This window comes from Myxine glutinosa, chromosome 7 (genome assembly GCF_964187855.1).
Source record: "Myxine glutinosa chromosome 7, kmMyxGlut1.1, whole genome shotgun sequence".
Classification (NCBI taxonomy): domain Eukaryota; kingdom Metazoa; phylum Chordata; class Myxini; order Myxiniformes; family Myxinidae; genus Myxine; species Myxine glutinosa.
This window is the reverse complement of record NC_136267.1, coordinates 66332667-66347666: the sequence shown is the minus strand read 5'-3', so window position 1 is coordinate 66347666 and position 15000 is coordinate 66332667.

The following is a 15000-nucleotide window of genomic DNA, read 5'->3' as shown; positions in this document are numbered from 1 at the left end:
ACTTAATATTTAGTAGCACAGCCTTTGGACAAAATAACTGCAGTCAAGCACTTCTTTTAGCCATGAATGAGCTTCCTCCATCTCTCTACTGACAGTTTGGCCCACTCTTCATGTGCACACTGCTCCAGTTCTCCCAGAATTGAAGGGTGCTTTCTCCCAACTGCTGTTTTCAGATCTCCGCACAGGTGTTCAATGGGATTTAGATCTGGACTCATTGCTGGCCACTTCAGAACAGTCCAGCGTTTTGTCTTGAACCATTCCTGGGTGCTTTTTGAAGTGTGTTTGGGTTCATTGTCCTGCTGCAAGACCCATGACCTTCGATGGAGACCCAGCTTTCTGACACTGGGTTGAACATTGTTTTCCAAAATGCCTTGGTAATCTCTTGATTTCATGAAGCCATGCACACATTCAAGGCACCCAGTGCCAGAGGCAGCACAGCAACCCCAAAACATCACTGAACCTCCTCTATGTTTGACTGTAGGGAAGGTGTTCTTTTCTTTGAAGGCTTCATTTTGTTTTCTGTAAACATAGAGATGATGTGCTTTAACACAAAGCTCTAATTTGGTCTCATCAGTCCACAGGACATTCTCCCAGAAGGATTTTGGCTTGTTCAGGTGTGTTTTACAAATCTCCAGTCGGGCTTTCTAAGCATTGGTGTCCTGGGTCTCGTACCTTAGAACCCCCTTCCATTGAGTTGGTGACGTATGGTGCAAGTTGAAACTGTCTTACGTTTTGTCTGAAGGTCAGCTTGAATCTGTGACCTTCTCTTGCAGCCACGTCCAGGGATAAAGTTTTCTCGGTCAAGTTTTCTCTTGCGGCCACGTCCAGGGAGGTTGGCTCCAGTTTAATTGGCCGTAAACTTCCTGATAACATTGCGTACGGTGGACACACATCAAGATCTCTGGAGATGGACTTGTAGCCTTGAGATTGTCCATACTCGGATACAATCTTATGTCTGACCTCTGACAATTCTCTGGTTTTCTTGCTTTTCTCCATGCTCATTGTGGTACACACAGTGACACAAAACAGAAGAAAGACTTCTTATTTCTATTCAAACTGGTTGAATGAGTGATTTTATATTGCAGGCACCTGCAACTCACGACCGTCGATTTCAATTCCAAAGGAAATGAGAACCACCAGCTTGAAATCTCATTATTTCTAAAATCTTCTCAAAGGTGCCAATAATATTGTCCGGGCCATTTTACGATTTCTGTGTGGAATAAGCTAAGATTTACAAATTTTAAAGCTTTTTTGTTTTGTTCCACTGCAAACTAAAGAAATACATCTGAGGATACCAAAATATTTTTTAATTTCAACAATTTTCTGGTAGAAATGGTGCATTATTTGAAAAGGTGCAAGGGTGCCAATTTTTTTTGGCCACAACTGTATGCACACATATATACGCACATATATATATATACACACACACACACACACACACAAATATATATATATATATATATATATATATATATATATATATATATATATATACATATATATATATATATATATATATACAGACTTGGCATTTAATATGGAATATTTTTTTTGTGGGGGTGAACTTACTTTTCAAGATGTCTTAGAACCAAAAGTTCATTGGAATTATGTTGAAATTATTCTAGGTTTTGTTAATGTGACCTTTAAAAGGAACAAAAACCACATTTGACATTTCGAAATAAATAAATTGATCCTTGAAAGTGATGTAAACTGATATCGAACTCAATTCATGGACAGTACTGTGTTAAACTCCTGTACGTTTTCCAGAATTATCTCTTTATTTTGCACATTAGCCAAAATTTTTTTTTACAAAAACAAAAGTTAAATTACGACTGGGATTACGGACAGTAAAATTACAGTTCAGTACTTCGTGTAACCCCCACGAGCATTCAGGAGAGCACGTACACATTGAGGCATGCTGTTCACGAGATTTGCCAAGGTTTGGACAGGAATCGCTTGCCATGCAGTGACAATAGCCTGCTGCAATTCACGCACAGAGGTCGGCTGCTGGTCCAAGTGGTCGATTTGACGCGTTAATTCTGCCCACAAGTTCTCTATCGGATTCATATCCGGGGACATGGTAGGCCACTCCATATGCTCTACACCACGGTCAGCAAGAAAGTGTTGGATCATGCGAGCATGATGAGGCCGTGCATTGTCATCTTGGAAGACAAAGTTTCCTCGAAAGGCTGCACGAGCAAATGGAAGCAATGTTTCTTCCAGAATGGCCCTGTACTTGAACTGGTTCAGGTTTCCATTCAGAACAACCAGGTCAGTTTTGCCCCCTGCATGAAAGGCAGCCCAAATGGTCACCCCACCACCTCCAGCTTGGACTCTTGGCACTATACAATCTTTGTTGTAGGCTTCATGCACTTGTCTGTGCACTCGGACGCGGCCATCTTGATGATAGACCAGAAATCTAGACTCGTCACTGAAGATCACGTGATTCCTGTTGTGGATATAATCCTGTTGTTGACTTCTTGCTGCGACAGACAATCAGTGACATGGTTCTTTTAACAAATAAATCACCAAAGTGTATAAGAAACTCACCAGATTGACATGCTGGGTTAAGAAAGTAAACCCAAGTCAAGAAAAAAATATATAAATTCCATATTAAATGCCAAGTCTGTATATATATGATGGTAGATATATATATATATTGTTGCGGTTTTGTGTTTTTACAAATAAAGGTTAATTTCCCCTCATAGTTTAGTCACACTACAACACGTAGCCTCGCGATAGTTCAGTTATTTCATAGTAAATGTAAGCGTAGTCCTTTTCCTGTGTTAGTTTTGCATTGAGTAGAATAATGAGTGTTAGTTCTCCTTCCAATGCTTTATGCCGCCTCGATGCTTTGAGTTTTGGCGCAAATTACCACGAGGCCGACATGACAAGTCAATGCAGGCCGAAGGAAGGCGGGACAGGAGAAGTGGGAGTGACCAGTAAGCATGAGCCGCCAATCAGGGCTCGAGGGGAGTGGCTTAGCACTGCGGCAAAAGGCGTGGTTTGGAACATTCAATACGGGCCAGGGCGGAACCATATAATCATGTGCCCAAAGCCCCCACCCCAGTTATGGGGAGAGGCGCTTGAGAGTTACGAGGAGAGGTGTGCTGAGACGAGTTATGAGGAGGACATGCGCTGAGTTACGAGCTTGAGTTATTGGTTCGAAGCGCTGAACAAGTTCTGAGGAGAGGTGCGCTGAACCATATTAGAGTTCTGAGAGTGCGCGGTGTTGAATCAAGTTATGAGCCGGGGTCCTCTGTTGAATTGAGTTACAAGTTGAATTCGCGGTTGAGCTTGAGTCAGATCCTCCGTTGGGTTAGGAGAGTGAAAGCGCGCCATTGGTTAATTGCGCTGTGAAGGACCGCCGTGCCGGGCGAGAGACGCACGTATATTTTCCCGCCTGCCTGCCTGCCTTCGTCGAGGGACGTGCTGTGACCGGCAAAGGGCCACGCTGGGTGAGCTGTTCCTGAACGACAAAGCCGGCATGTCCAGCACATGAACTTTTCCTCCTTCATCCCCCTAAATGTGTGAGTGGGCCCATTGTCTGGGAAATAAGCTAAGACTGTATAAGACTGCCCTGTGTCTCTGCTTTTGCCACCGATCATTGTAAATAATAATTATTAAACCTGTTATTTCTTTGATTCGACCGTCTCGACTTTTCCCTCTTTGACTGAGCATGGTCCGAATAATATCACTCTAATCGGGTTCCAATACCAAGGTAATAGCACGGACCATGTGGTGTGCCATCCGCTCGGGTGCACTCAAATTACACGTGGTTCATGCGAGACTTGATCTCCGCTCCGCGGCGGCGTGGGTACTTAGGTATGTGCGAACATCATCCCGAAACCCTGTCCCGCATCCGACCGGAAGTGGCGACACGAGTCTCGTGATTATGACGACCCAAGAAGAACAAGGGGCTTAATCTCCCCTTGGTAAGGGAACGGGGGCCGTGGGAAACTGTAACATTTGGTAGTCAGGAGTGGGATTTGGAACCCTGGAAAAAAAATTTGGACACCAAATTGTACATATTGGCCATAACATTTTGTGTCCGGGAGTGGGATTGGACCTGGAGTGCGCTTCACGCACTCGAAATTACGAGCGACCGAAATTTAGTATTAAATACAAAATTGTATTCGTACCATGGCTGGCCAAGGCGGTCGAATGCCGGTTGGGGTAGATGAAGAGGAGGAATGGATAACCCAGGACCTGCAGGAGAGACAGTTGGTAGTGGAGGAAGCCGAAGAGGGGGCGGTAGCTGGCGAAGAAAATGGTGGCGCCTTGCACGTGGCGGCGAGGGCCGAGCCCGCGGCGCCAATGGATGTGGCCCTGTTTATGGTACAACTCAGGGCATATTATATGGGAGAAGAAATGGATAAAATGATGGATGAAGCAAGGTGTAACAAGGGCGAATTGAAAGAAACAATGAATGCCCAAAAGGACGATATAAAGGCTCAGGGTGAGCGATTGGAAAAACAAATGAAAGAAATGGGGGCAAATCCACCCGGGAATTGAAAAAAATGATGGCAGCGTTGAAGAGGGACATGAAAAAGGCAGGGGAGGACATAAGGCGCGGGTTGAGCGAAGAGGTCGCAATGGGGCGCGACGAGGTGAAGCGATGTGAGGAACGCGTGGGGAGCGAGCTTGAGCGAGGGACAGCCAAGTTGACCGGGGATAATGAAATCGCGACGCGGGGTGTAGAAGAGCCGATGGTCGCCAAATTGGACAAGGAAATTTTATGGGTGCCGGCGGTCGTCGAATAAATAATTGGAATTGAAGAAACAATTGGGGCCGAAGAGACAGTAGAATCGGAAAGTGAATCACGGGAGAAAGTAATGGAATGCACGCAAAGTTTGTATTCAGACCGTGATGCTGTGCTTGCTAACCCCAATAAAAGTTTACAGGTGCTGGCGAAGAAGCCGGGGAAGGAGGACCCCGAGGTGAGAAATTATGGTGCGAATGTGTTTGGCGTGAACGGGTTTATGGCGCGCTTGGGAGAGAGACGAAACCCGGGCGGTTGCGAAAGGTCCATTGTGCGGTGTACGAGGGCGCCTGGCACGCGGTACGAGAGAGAGTGTGCGCCTAAGCATGAGCGAGAAAAGTGTGCACCAGAGTGTGCGATGATTGGGTGTGTAACAGGAGAGTGCACACCCGAGGGTGTTACGGAGTGTGCAATGGGAGAGTGTGTTACAGAGTGTGTGCAGGAGTGCACACCAGAGCGTGTTGCAGAGTGTGTGCAGGAGTGCACACCCGAGCATGTTACAGAGTGTGAGGGAGAATGCACACCGGACTGTGTGTGGGAAGAGTGTGTAACGGAGTTTGTGGAAGGTACGAGTGTGCCTGGGTGGTGTGCACCTGAGTGTGTAAGAGAAGGGTGTGCACAAGAGTGTGCAGTAATGGGATGTGTGAGAGGCGCGGGGATGCCTGGGTGTGCGGAGTGGGTCACGAGGTGTGAGGATGCGGCTCAAGCATCGACACCGACTGAGGTAGCGTTTAGCGGGACGGAGAGCAGCCGCGAGCCCCCGGTGAGATGTGTGCAGCAGGGACTGGCGGGGATCGGTGCTGCGGCGGTTTCACAAGGACCGGCGTGCACGATTCGTGCCGGGCCCCGCACTGTATGGTTGGTGCTGTCAGGGAACTTTTACTGAACCCTGATCTGAGGAAATCACTCAAGATGAAACTCAGATTCAAGGAGCTCCGAGCCGAGATTTATTCCGAAGTTAGAGGGAAAACTTGTTACACAAAATCGAACTAAGATATGACGCGACGCTTGGTTGAAGAAATCTTCTCCCCTCTCATCTTGCTTCCTCTGATGACCAGTCTCTCTGCCCTCAGAGCATGGTGCTTAAATAGACCTTTGCTCCTTTGATGTGGCGGGATTGAAATTCAGAGATCAACATAGAACTCAGCGGCTGGCGCCAATACCCATCTGGTCTTCATTATCAGTCACTCAAAGTTTACAAAAGATGACTATCACGGGAAGAAGGGAACCGGGTCACTGTTTGGGCCAGAAAGGTCAACATTCTTTGACAATTAATCTCAGTCAGTTGACTCTTGTATTTTCCCCCAGGGCTGAGTCAACACTTCCCTGAGCCTTTCACAATGGTTCAATCTTGCAGATATTCGCTTATCGTCTTGGTCCCTTTTCCAGTGCATTGCTCAAGCTGCACGATTTGAAAAGCCATTTTACACAAGATCACATTGAGATGCAATTTAACTGTTTTTAGCAATATTAACATATACTGATCTATATTATAATAGCCGTAGATGATTCTGTCTGTCTGTCTGTCTATCTGTTGGGTGTCTGTCCGGGGTGTGGCTTACTCGGTTTGCAGAGTAGCTCCACCCATAGCTCCACCCATTCTGGGAGTGGCTATAAACAAATATCCACCATTTTATTAACTCGCATAGCTTTGAGTCCTGTTTTGTAGGCCCGTGGTGTCTTGCTCTCCCCCAGTTTTATTTCAAATCAAATTCGATAAATCATTTCATTTTTCACAGTCGCTAACATAGTTTTAGACTCGGTTGAAAAAAAACGGGAAGAAAATCCGATGAAAGTTGCCGTTTATAGAACGAAATGAATTCTCAAAGGCCTGTAACTTCAAGGCCATTGAGTCTCTCTCACGCCTTTATCTCCAATCTAACTCACCATATGATTTCATTTTTATCGATGGTTTTACTTTTAGACTCGGTGTCAGCAATAATTGAGAACAATCCACACACGCGGGAAAATGCAGATATATATATTTTAAAATCGCGTCATGGTGTATCATACACCGCCCAACATGACACCGCCGGCAATGTGTCGATATATATTAAAAATTCGCTTTTGCTTTTCCGTTATGATATATTACTATTTCGTTTGATGATAGTCGTCACAAAAACGTCAACAATGATGCCGACATATATTTCTTCGTTTTTATTTCATTCAACATATTAGCCGGAAGTAAAATATGTTTCAGGAAATTACCGAGAGATATTTCTTCGTTTTTTTTATTAGTTATGTGCGCATACACTTTAAATAGGTTTATTTGAAATCTTTAATTTTCCACAAACATTCCACACACGCGGGAAAATGCAGAGATATATTTTTTAAAATCGCGTCATGGTGTATCATACACCGCCCAACATGACACCGACGGCAATGTGTCGATATCTATTTTAAATTCGATATATCATTTCATTTTTCACAGTCGCTAACATAGTTTTAGACTCGGTTGAAAAAAAACGAGAAGAAAATCCGATGAAAGTTGCCGTTTATAGAACGAAATGAATTCTCAAATGCCTGTAACTTCAAGGCCATTGAGTCTCTCTCACGCCTTTATCTCCAATCTAACTCACCATATGATTTCATTTTTATCGATGGTTTTAGAGTCGGTGTCAGCAATAATTGAGAACATTCCACACACGCGGGAAAATGCAGATATATTTTTTAAAATCGCGTCATGGTGTATCATACACCGCCTAACATGACACCGACGGCAACGTGTCGATACATATTAAAAATTCGATATATCATTTCATTTTTCACAGTCGCTAACATAGTTTTCGACTCGGTTGAAAAAAAACGGGAAGGAAATCCAATGAAAGTTGCCGTTTATAGAACGAAATGAATTCTCAAACGCCTGTAACTTCAACTTTAAGGCCATTGAGTCTCTCTCACGCCTTTATCTCCAATCTAACTCACCATATGATTTCATTTTTATCGATGGTTTTGGACTCGGTGTCAGCAATAATTGAGAACATTCCACACACGCGGGAAAATGCAGAGATATATTTTTTAAAATCGCGTCATGGTGTATCATACACCGCCCAACATGACACCGACGGCAACGTGTCGATATATATTAAAAATTCGCTTTTGCTTTTCCGTTAAGATATATTACTTTTTCGTTTGATGACAGTCGTCACAAAAACGTCAACAATGATGCCGACATATATTTCTTCGTTTTTATTTAATTCAACATTAGCCGGAAGTAAAATATGTTTCAGGAAATTACCGAGAGATATTTCTTCGTTTTTTAAAATTAGTTATGTGCGAATACACTTTAAATAGGTTTATTTGAAATCTTTAATTTTCCACAATATAATTTACTTGCCATTTATCATTTGATGATTACGAGACAAATTCCTCTTGAGGATCGTGACAATTCATGCGCTGCGTGGAAACTTCTATTTCCAAAATGAATGAGACGATCGATGAAGAACGCAGACTTGAACAGGATGCAGCAAAAAAACGAATGAGACGGGCGAACGAGTCCATCGACGAACGTCAATGCAAACTTGCGGGGTCACCCGTGGGAATCCCACGGGTGACCCCGCTAGTAATATATATTATCCCACAGTGCCGTGCCGTGGCGGCAGGGGCAATCGGCGAGGTTCAAGGGGAGGTTGGAGATTTCGGAGCTGCGCACCTTGGCGGGTGCGGTGCTCCGACCGGGGCCGGTTGGGTCATCGTGCGTGGGACCTGGGCCACGCATGGATGGGGCCCTGCACCTGGGCCCATCCATACCTCCCCCTTTGGATCGAAAATGCCGGACGGACCCAACATACAGTAGACAAACCACCCGCATGGATCGCTCGGCCTTTCGAGGCCGAGCCATGACAATGTACATCCACATGGAGAGGCTCAAGTGTAGCGGACGGATGAAAGTAGTGTACCCGACGTGGAGGAATGGTAGTGTACCATTCCTCACACGGCCAGGGCCCATGAGCATTCGTTTAGGGGGATGGCAGTGTTAGGCACATGGAGGTGCCAGCAATGGTTACCTCCATGGGGCACCGAAGCTAGCCGAGGGAGGGCTAGGATAATGATAGGGAATTAGAAGACTGTAGGAACAACATTTATGTAGTGACGCTTGCACTGTAGAGGGGACGTACGTAGCTTAGGTGAATGATAATGACCAGGGAGTGCATAGTCTAAACTCTAAAGGGACGATGGGGAAGCACGAGTTTTCGAGAAAAACCAGTCAGCTAGATGATGCTGTGTGTGTGAGGAATTGTGTATGGAAAATAAAGGGAATTGTGTTTGAGGTGTGTGAGGAAAGAGGTGTGTGAGCACAAAGAGTGTGCGAGAAAAGTGGTGTGCGAAATAAATGGGGTGTGAGAATATTTGGTGTGGAATAGAAGGTGTGGAATAGAAGGTGTGGAATGCATGGGTCGAAGGAGTGATTTGGGGGAGGTGGAACCCATTCGCGAAAGCCTGGGGTGGGTAGTGTAAAGGCAGGTAGAGGGCATAGGCAAAATTTGTTTGGATATTGACACCTGTGGTGCGGGTAGTGGAAAAGTAGTGCTTTGGAGGGTGCTTGAGTATGTAGAATGGCTGGGCGTGTGGCTTAATTGGTGCGTATGGTTATAGGGGCACTCCGCCACTGGTAGTTTGTCGGCCAGGTGAGGCCGCAGGTAGGCTCTGGGAGCCAGTTAGGGTAGTTGTGAGTTGTTGAGTGGGGCCCGAGGATCCAAGGGAAGGACACGGGTTGCCCAATGCCAAGGTGGGCACAGAGGGGGTAAAGTGCCAGGAGGGGCCTTCCCCAGTTAGGATAGTTGTGAGTTGTTGAGTGGGGCCTGAGGATCCCAGGAGAGGACCCGGGTTGCCCAATGCCAAGGTGGGCATCAGGGGGTAAAGTGCCATGAGGGGCCTTCCCCAGTTTAGGTAGTCGCAGGAGAAGGTAAGCTCATGTGGCGACTTCAGTGGTGGAGGTGCGCAGGTAGGTAGACCTGCTGGTAGAGCCACATGACCCAGCCCAGAAATTGTGTGAGGGCACAGTATGAAAATTCGTGGGAGTGAGACACAAATTCGGAGGACACCACAGAGTGGGCAATGGGAATTTGGGTTCTTAGAATCACATAGTTTAAAGAGGCCGATTGGCAGGGTACGACCGCTTGAAGTTTAACAGAGTAAATGTCAGTAGTGTAGTTAGGATGAGAAATCCCTTCGCACCATCCACAGCCAGTCACCAAGGAGGACGAAGCTCCACACCGAGGCTCTGTAAGCCGTTTGAGAAATGAGATGCATCACGACGTAGTGTGACATTGTTGTTTGTTCCATTCCTTCCTTCCTGGGAGGGATTGGGAGACCAATTTGGATTGGAGGGGGATATGGGAGACAAGACGTAGAGATGAATTGTAAATACAAGGAGGGCTAGGGTAGTGTAAGCCGACGGTGGGGGGTACGGACTGCTAGGGACGAGCCTGCTCTGCTCGCTCTTCCGCGCCCCTCGCATTGCATTACCTTGTGTTTCCGTGTGCCGTTGCATCCTTTCCGCTTTGCTGGTCGTGCTTTGTCTCTTCCCCCACCCCAGGACCATTTTGGAGGTGGAACTGTGCAGCACCATCGGCCTGTGCAGCATCCCTGCTGCACCTTGCTACATCTGTGCAGCCGAACGGCGCAACATTTGCTGCCATATCCTTTTCCTGAACCTTGTTGCACCTGTGCAGCACTTTGCTGCCACAAATCCTTTGCTGCACCTTATACACTTATGGACCACAAGCTTTGTGGCCTTGCACCTCTGCTGTGCAGCACATTGCTGCACATTGCTACATTTGTGCAGCCAAACGGCGCAGCATTTGCTGCCATATCCCTTTCCTGAACCTTGTTGCACCTGTGCAGCACTTTGCTGCCGCAAACCCTTTGCTGTACCTTATACACTTAAGAACCACAAGCTTTGTGGCCTTGCACCTCTGCTGTGCAGCACCTTGCTGCAAAATCATCTTGCACCTTCGGACCACTTGTTTTGAGTGGCATTAATGTCACGCAGTCGGACCACATGAGGTTGGCCCTGCCTGGCAAAGAAATGAAATAAAAGCATGTTTTGTGCATTTTTATTATGGTGTGCTAGGGATGAGAATAAGTGTAAGTTTAGGTAGCCCTGAAGATCAAAAATGGCCTGTATGCCGGTCCGGGGGCTAGCCGGTTTGATATATGCACACAGAAGAAGCAAGAAGCAAGATGCAAGAAGGAAGCAGCAAGTGTTATGATTTTGAGTGTGTTTTGTTTTTGCTGTGCTTTCTCTCCCCTCCAATCTTCTCTTCCAAAAATGACAGGTCCTGGGTCATAGCATTGTAAATAAATTAAGTTTTGTGCTTGTAAATATAAAAATGCTGCCCACCGGCTACGTGTTTAGTTTGACAAATTCCGGATTTCGGTTAATTGTGGGCGTGAATCTGATATATAGCTACTCAACGCATTAGGAGGGACATATCGAGTGTTTTAAAACTGTTGCATACATGGGTTAGAGTAAATGTTAGGGGGAACCACACCTATATGTCACATGTAAAAGTAAAGTTAATTTTGCACGTCATTCTCTAACCGGTCGTTCCAGTTGTTGGGTTCGACTCGGGGATGAGTCCGACGAGGGAGGGGTGTAGTGTTGCGGTTTTGTGTTTTTACAAGTAAAGATTAATTTCCCCTCATAGTTTAGTCACACTACAACACGTAGCCTCGCGATAGTTCAGTTATTTCATAGTAAATGTAAGCGTAGTCCTTTTCCTGTGTTAGTTTTGCGTTGAGTAGAATAATGAGAGTTAGGTCTCCTTCCAATGCTTTATGCCACCTCGATGCTTTGAGTTTTGGCACAAATTACCATGAGGCCGGCCTGACAAGTCAATGCAGGCCAAAGGAAGGCGGGACAGGAGGAGTGGGAGTGACCGGTAAGTACGAGCCACCAATCAGGGCTCGAGGGGAGTGGCTTAGCACTGCGGCAAAAGGCGTGGTTTGGAACATTCGATACGGGCCAGGGTGGAACCATATAATCATGTGCCCGAAGCCGCCACCTCAGTTATGGGGAGAGGCGCTTGAGAGTTATGAGGAGAGGTGCGCTGAGATGAGTTATGAGGAGGACATGCGCTGAGTTACGAGCTTGAGTTATCGGTTCGAAGCGCTGAAAAGGTTCTGAGGAGAGGTGTGCTGAACCAAGTTGGAGTTCTGAGAGTGCGCGGTGTTGAATCAAGTTATGAGCCGGGGTCCTCTGTTGAATTGAGTTACAAGTTGAATTCGCGGTTGAGCTTGAGTCAGATCCTCCGTTGGGTTAGGAGAGTGAAAGCGCGCCATTGGTTAATTGCGCTGTGAAGGACCGCCGTGCCGGGCGAGAGACGCACGTATATTTTCCCGCCTGCCTGCCTTTGTTCGAGATACGCGCCGCAAGGATCCCTCCCGTCTGCCTGCCTGCCTTCGTCGAGGGACATGCTGTGACCGGCAAAGGGCCACGCTGGGTGAGCTGTTCCTGGACGACAAAGCCGGCATGTCCAGCACATGAACTTTTCCTCCTTCATCCCCCTGAATGTGTGAGTGGGCCCATTGTCTGGGGAATAAGCTAAGACTGTATAAGACTGCCCTGTGTCTCTGCTTTTGCCACCGATCATTGTAAATAATAATTATTAAACCTGTTATTTCTTTGATTCGACCGTCTCGTCTTTTCCCTCTTTGACTGAGCATGGTCCGAATAATATCACTCTAATCGGGTTCCAATACCAAGGTAATAGCACGGACCATGTGGTGTGCCATCCGCTCGGGTGCACTCAAATTACACGTGGTTCATGCGAGACTTGATCTCCGCTCCGCGGCGGCGTGGGTACTTAGGTATGTGCGAACATCATCCCGAAACCCTGTCCCGCGTCCGACCGGAAGTGGCGACACGAGTCTCGTGATTATGATGACCCAAGAAGAACAAGGGGCTTAATCTCCCCTTGGTAAGGGAACAGGGGCCGTGGGAAACCGTAACATTTGGTAGTCAGGAGTGGGATTTGGAACCCTGGAAAAAAAATTTGGACACCAAATTGTACATATTGGCCATAACATTTTGTGTCCGGGAGTGGGATTGGACCTGGAGTGCACTTCACGCACTCGAAATTACGAGCGACCGAAATTTAGTATTAAATACAAAATTGTATTCGTACCATGGCTGGCCAAGGCGGTCGAATGCCGGTTGGGGTAGATGAAGAGGAGGAATGGATAACCCAGGACCTGCAGGAGAGACAGTTGGTAGTGGAGGAAGCCGAAGAGGGGGCGGTAGCTGGCGAAGAAAATGGCGGCGCCTCGCACGTGGCGGCGAGGGCCGAGCCCGCGGCGCCAATGGATGTGGCCCTGTTTATGGTACAACTCAGGGCATATTATATGGGAGAAGAAATGGATAAAATGATGGATGAAGCAAGGTGTAACAAGGGCGAATTGAAAGAAACAATGAATGCCCAAAAGGACGATATAAAGGCTCAGGGTGAGCGATTGGAAAAACAAATGAAAGAAATGGGGGCAAATCCACCCGGGAATTGAAAAAAATGATGGCAGCGTTGAAGAGGGACATGAAAAAGGCAGGGGAGGACATAAGGCGCGGGTTGAGCGAGGAGGTCGCAATGGAGCGCGACGAGGTGAAGCGATGTGAGGAACGCGTGGGGAGCGAGCTTGAGCGAGGGACAGCCAAGTTGACCGGGGATAATGAAATCGCGACGCGGGGTGTAGAAGAGCCGATGGTCGCCAAATTGGACAAGGAAATTTTATGGGTGCCGGCGGTCGTCGAATAAATAATTGGAATTGAAGAAACAATTGGGGCCGAAGAGACAGTAGAATCGGAAAGTGAATCACGGGAGAAAGTAATGGAATGCACGCAAAGTTTGTATTCAGACCGTGATGCTATGCTTGCTAACCCCAATAAAAGTTTACAGGTGCTGGCGAAGAAGCCGGGGAAGGAGGACCCCGAGGTGAGAAATTATGGTGCGAATGTGTTTGGCGTGAACGGGTTTATGGCGCGCTTGGGAGAGAGACGAAACCCGGGCGGTTGCGAAAGGTCCATTGTGCGGTGTACGAGGGCGCCTGGCATGCGGTACGAGAGAGAGTGTGCGCCTAAGCATGAGCGAGAAAAGTGTGCACCAGAGTGTGCGATGATTGGGTGTGTAACAGGAGAGTGCACACCCGAGGGTGTTACGGAGTGTGCAATGGGAGAGTGTGTTACAGAGTGTGTGCAGGAGTGCACACCAGAGCGTGTTGCAGAGTGTGTGCAGGAGTGCACACCCGAGCATGTTACAGAGTGTGAGGGAGAATGCACACCGGACTGTGTGTGGGAAGAGTGTGTAACGGAGTTTGTGGAAGGTACGAGTGTGCCTGGGTGGTGTGCACCTGAGTGTGTAAGAGAAGGGTGTGCACATGAGTGTGCAGTAACGGGATGTGTGAGAGGCGCGGGGATGCCTGGGTGTGCGGAGTGGGTCGCGAGGTGTGAGGATGCGGCTCAAGCATCGACACCGACTGAGGTAGCGTTTAGCGGGACGGAGAGCAGACGCGAGCCCCCGGTGAGATGTGTGCAGCAGGGACTGGCGGGGATCGGTGCTGCGGCGGTTTCACAAGGACCGGCGTGCACGATTCGTGCCGGGCCCCGCACTGTATGGTTGGTGCTGTCAGGGAACTTTTACTGAACCCTGATCTGAGGAAATCACTCAAGACGAAACTCAGATTCAAGGAGCTCCGAGCCGAGATTTATTCCGAAGTTAGAGGGAAAACTTGTTACACAAAATCGAACTAAGATATGACGCGACGCTTGGTTGAAGAAATCTTCTCCCCTCTCATCTTGCTTCCTCTGATGACCAGTCTCTCTGCCCTCAGAGCATGGTGCTTAAATAGACCTTTGCTCCTTTGATGTGGCGGGATTGAAATTCAGAGATCAACATAGAACTCAGCGGCTGGCGCCAATACCCATCTGGTCTTCATTATCAGTCACTCAAAGTTTACAAAAGATGACTATCACGGGAAGAAGGGAACCGGGTCACTGTTTGGGCCAGAAAGGTCAACATTCTTTGACAATTAATCTCAGTCAGTTGACTCTTGTATTTTCCCCCAGGGCTGAGTCAACACTTCCCTGAGCCTTTCACAATGGTTCAATCTTGCAGATATTCGCTTATCGTCTTGGTCCCTTTTCCAGTGCATTGCTCAAGCTGCACGATTTGAAAAGCCATTTTACACAAGATCACATTGAGATGCAATTTAACTGTTTTTAGCAATATTAACATATACTGATA